The following is a 5,469-nucleotide window of genomic DNA, read 5'->3' on the forward strand; positions in this document are numbered from 1 at the left end:
TTATCAGACGGATAGACTGCAAAAATTTTCTCCCATTCTCTGCATTGCCTGTTCACTCTGATGATGGTTTCTTTTGATGTACAGAAGCTCTTTGGTTTAATTAGACCCCGTTTGTCAATTTTGGCTTTTGTTGCCCTTGCTTTTGGTGTTTTAGACATAAAGTCTTTGCCCATGCCTATGTCCTGAATGGTATTGCCCAGGTTTTCTTCTGGAATTTTTATGGTTTTAGGTCTTATGTTTAAGTCTTTAATCCATCTTGAGATGATTTTTGTATAAGGTGTAAGGAAGGGGTCGAGTTTCAGTTTTCTGCATATGGCTAGCCAGTTTTCCCAACATCATTTATTAAATAGGACATCGTTTTCCCATTGCTTGTTTCTGTCAGATTCTTCAAAGATCAGATGGTTGTAGATGTGTGGTGTTATTTCTGTGGCCTCTGTTCTGTTCCACTGGTCTATGTATCTGTTTTGGTACCAGTATCATGCTGTTTTGTTTACGGTAGCCTTGTAATATAGTTTGAAGTCAGGTAGTGTGATGCCTCCAGCTTTGTTGCTTTTGCTTAGGATTGTCTTGGCCCTGCAGGCTCTTTTTTGATTCCATATGAATTTTAAAGTAGTTTTTTTCCAATACTGTGAAGAAAGTCAGTGGTAGCTTGATGGGGATAGCATTGAATCTATAAATTACTTTGGGCAGTATGGCCATTTTCATGATATTGATTCTTCCTATCCATGAGGATGGAATGTTCTTCCATTTATTTGTGTCCTCTCTTATTTCCTTGAGCAGTGGTTTGCAGTTCTCCTTGAAGAGGTCCTTCACATCCCTTGTAAATTGTATTGTTAGGTATTTTATTCTCTTAGCAGCAATTGTGAATGGAAGTTCACTCATGATTTGGCTCTATGTTTCCTGTTATTGGTGTATAGGAATGCTTGTGATTTTTGCACATTGATTTTGTATCCTGAGAATTTGCAGAAGTTGCTTATCAGGTTAAGGATATTTTGGGCTGAGATGGTGGGGCTTTCTAAATATACAATCATGTCATCTGCAAACAGAAACAATTTGACTTCCTTGTTTCCTATTTGAATACCCTTTCTTTCTCTATCCTGACTGCTCCGACCAGAACTTCCAACACTATGTTGAATAGGAGTGGTGAGAGAGGGCATCCTTGTCTTGTGCTGGTTTTCAAAGGGCATACTTCCAGTTCTTCCCCATTCAGTATGATATTGACTGTGGGTTTGTCATAAATAGCTCTTATTATTTTGAGAAACACTCCATCAATATCTAGTTTATTGAGAGTTTTTAACATGAAGAGCTGTTGAATTGTGTCGAAGGCTTTTTCTGCATCTATTGAGATAATCATGTGATTTTTGTCATTGGTTCTGTTTATGTGATGGATTATGTTTATTGCATGTTGAACTAGCCTTGCATCCCAGGTATGAAGCCAAGTTGATCTTGTGGGTAAACTTTTTGATGTGCTGCTGGATTTGGTTTGCCAGTATTTTATTGAGGATTTTTGCATTGATGTTTATCAGGGATATTGGCCTGAAATTTTCCTTTTTTGTTGTATCTCTTCCAGGTTTTGGTATCAGGATGACGCTGGCCTCCTAAAATGAGTTAGGGAGGAGTCTCTCTTTTTTTATCGTTTGCAATAGTTTCAGAGGAAATGGTACCAGCTCCTCTTTGTAACTCTTGTAGAATTTGGCTGTGAATCCTTCTGTTTCTAGACTTTTTGGGGGTGGTAGGGTATTAATTATTGCCTCAATTTCAAAACTAGTTGTTGGTCTATTCAAGGATTTGACTTCTTCCTGGTTTACACTTGGGAGGGTGTATGCGTCCAGAAATTTATCCATTTCTTCTTGATTTTCCAGTTGATTTGCGTAGAGGTGTTTATAGTATTCTCTGATGGTAGTTTGAATTTCTGTGGGATCAGTGGTGATATCCTCTATATCATTTTTTATTGCATCTATTTGCTTTTTCTCTCTTTTCTTCTTTATTAGTCTGGCTAGCAGTCTATTTGTTTTGTTGATCTTTCAAAAAATCAGCTCCTGGATTCACTGATTTTTTGAAGCGTTTTTCATGTTTCTATCTCCTTCAGTTCTGCTCTGATCTTAGTTATTTCTTGTCTTCTGCTAGCTTTTGAATTTGTTTGCTGTTGCTTCTCTAGTTATTTTAATTTTGATGTTAGGCTGTCAATTTTAGATCTTTCCTGCTTTCTTTTGTGGGCATTTAGTGATATAAATTTCCCTCTACACACTGCTTTAAATGTGTCTCAGAGATTCCTGTACGTTGTGTCTTCATTCTCATTGGTTTCAAAGAACAGCTTTATTTCTGCCTTCTATTCATTATTTGCCCAGTAGTCATTCAGGAGCAGATTGTTCAGTTTCCATGTAATTGTGCAGTTTTGAGTAAGTTTCTTAATCCTGAGTTTTATTTTGATTGCACTGTGGTCTGAGAGACTGTTATGATTTCCATTCTTCTGCATTTGCTGAGGAGTGTTTTACTTCCAATTTTTTATGTGGTCAATTTTAGAATAAGTGAGATGAGGAGCAGAAAGGAATCTGTATTCTGCCAATTTGGGGTGGAGAGCTCTGTAGATGTCTATTAGGTCCACTTGGTCCAGAGCTGAGTTCAAGTCCTGCATATCCTTGTTAATTTTCTGTCTCGTTGATCTGTCTAATATTGACAGTGGGGTGTTAAAGTCTCCCACTATTATTGTGGGAGAGTCTAAGTCCTTTCATAGGTCTCTAAGAACTTGCTTTATGAATCTGGGTGCTCCTGTTTTGGGTGCATAGATATTTAGGATATTTAACTCTTCTTGCTGTATTGATTCTTTTAACATTATGTAACGCCCTTCTCTGTCTTTTTTGATCTTCGTTGGTTTAAATTCTCTTTCCATTCTCTCTGTCACTTTCAGGTACATCAATGAAACGTATGTTTGGTCTTTTCACATAGTCCCATATTTCTTGGAGGCTTTGTTTTTTCTTTTTTATTCTTTTTTTTTGTTTTCCCAATCTTGTCTTCTCACTTTATTTCATTAAGTTGATCTTCAATCAATGATATCCTTTCTTCTGCTTGATCCATTCAGCTATTGATACTTGTGTATGCTTCATGAAGTTCTCATGCTGTGATTTTTCAGCTCTATCAGGTCATTTATGTTCTTCTCTAAATTGGCAATTCCTCTAACCTTTTTTCAAGGTTCTTACCTTCCTTGCATTGGGTTAGCAAATGCTCCTTTAGTTTGGAGGAGTTTGTTATTACCCACCTTCTGAAGCCTACTTCTGTCAATTCATCAAACTCATTCTCCATCCAGTTTTGTTCCCTTACTGGCGAGGAGTTGTGATCCTTTGGAGGAGAAGAGACGTTCTGGTTTTTGGAATTTTCAGCCCTTTTTTGCTGGTTTCTCTCCATTTTTGTGGATTTATCTACTTTTCGTCTTTGATATTGGTGTCCTTTGGTTGAAGTCTTTGAGTGGATGTGCTATTCCTTTCTGCTTGTTAGTTTTCCTTCTAACAGTCAGGCCTCTTTGCTGCAGGTCTGCTGGAGTTTGCTGGAGGTCCACTCCTGACCCTGTTTCCCTGGGTATCACCAGCGGAGGCTGCAAAACAGCAAAGAATGCTGCCTGTTCTTTCCTCTGGAAGCTCCGTCCCAGTAGGGCACCTGCCAGATGCCAGCCAAACTCTCTCATAGGAGGTGTCTGTCAGCCCCTACTGGGAGGTGTCTCCCAGTCAGGATACACGGGGGTCAGGGACCCACTTGAGGAGGCAGTCTCACCCTTAGCAGAGCTCGAATGCTGTGCTGGGAGGTCAGCTTGTCTCTTCAGAGTGGTCAGGCAGGGACGTTTAAGTCTGCTGAAGCTGTGCCCACAGCTGCCCTTTCCCCCAGGTGCTCTGTCCCAGAAAGATGGGGGTTTTATCCGTAAGTCCCTGACTGGGGCTGCTGCCTTGTTCTTTAGAAATGCCCTGCCCAGAGAGGAGAAATCTGGCAGTCTGGCCGCAGCAGCCGGGCTGAGCTGCAGTGGGCTCCGCCCAGTTCAAACTTCCTGGCTGCTTTGTTTACACTGAGTGTAAAACCTCTAGCTCAAACCTCAGCAATGGTGGACGCCCTTCCCCCTACCAAGCTCGAGCATCCCATTTCGATCTCAGACTGCTGCTGTGCTGGCAGCAAGAATTTCAAGCCAGTGGATCTTAGTTTGTTGGGCTCCATGGGGGTGGGACCCACAGAGCAAGACCACTTGGCTCCCTGGCTTCAGCACCCCTTTCCTGGGGAGTGAACGGTTCTGTCTTGCTGTCATTCTTGGCACCACTGGGGTATGGAAAACAAAAACAAAAACAGAAACAAACTCCTGCAGCTAGTTCAGTGTCTGCCCAAAAGGCCGCCTAGTTTTGTGTTGAAACCCAGGGCCCTGGTGGGGTAGGCACCAGAGGGAGTCTCCTGGTCTGTGGGTTGCGAAGACCATGGGACAAGCACAGTATCTGGGCTGGAGTGCATGGTTCCTCAGGCTCAGTCCCTCATGGCTTCCCTTAGGTAGGGGAGAAAATTCCCCAGTCCCTTGTACTTCCTGAGTGAGGCGACACCCCAGCCTGCTTCTGCTCACCCTCCATGGGCTACACCCACTGTCCAAGCAGTCTCAATGATGAACTGGGTACCTCAGCTGGAAATGGAGAAATCACCCACCTTCTGCATCGATCTTGCTGGGAGCTGCAGACCAGAGCTGTTCCTATTCGGCCACTTGACAGCAATCCCCCGAAGATGCTAATCTCTTAAGACCTGGAACCAGAAACTGGCACAGCATAGCTTCTATCCTGTTTCGTTTGTCAAAGTAGTAACAGAGATTGCCCATATTGAAGAAGAGAGACATAGACCAAATTTCTTAATGTGAGGAGGGTCAAAAAATTATGCCTATTATTAATCCACTAGGGCCTTGAAGCAACAAGGTTAAATATTTATTGGGATGTATATATGTGTGTGTGTATATATGCACACATATATATTTACTGAGATATACATATACATGCACAGTATATGTGTGTATCATATATAACCAGAAATTATAGGAATCATCCTGGGTTCTTAGTCTTACTTGGAGAAAGAATTCTACCAAGCGACTGATTTAGACAAAAAGAGAATATATTAAAGGAAAATAGAGAACAGAGTTATCTAGAGAGACAGTACACTCCGAAAAGACGTGGCAGAGCAGGCTGCTGAAGCGAGTGAGCCAATAGCCCTCCAAGAGATCTGCATTGGATTTTTATGATGTTGGATTTTTCCCTAAAGTTCCCACCTCTGTCTTAAGTCTCTGCCTTTTTTGTTTTTCTAGTTTTTCCATTCCTGCCTTAAGTCGCTTCCTTTTCCCTGCCTAGTTCCTACCCCAGGCTTGTGGGATCCTCCCTTACTGCTAGTTGGTGCACATGTGCGAGCCAGTGTTGGATACTAATCGCGACATGTATCTTGCAGGAATTTCACCTTAGCCCTCTT

This window comes from Pongo pygmaeus, chromosome 3 (genome assembly GCF_028885625.2).
Source record: "Pongo pygmaeus isolate AG05252 chromosome 3, NHGRI_mPonPyg2-v2.0_pri, whole genome shotgun sequence".
In the NCBI taxonomy this organism is placed as follows: Eukaryota; Metazoa; Chordata; class Mammalia; order Primates; family Hominidae; genus Pongo; species Pongo pygmaeus.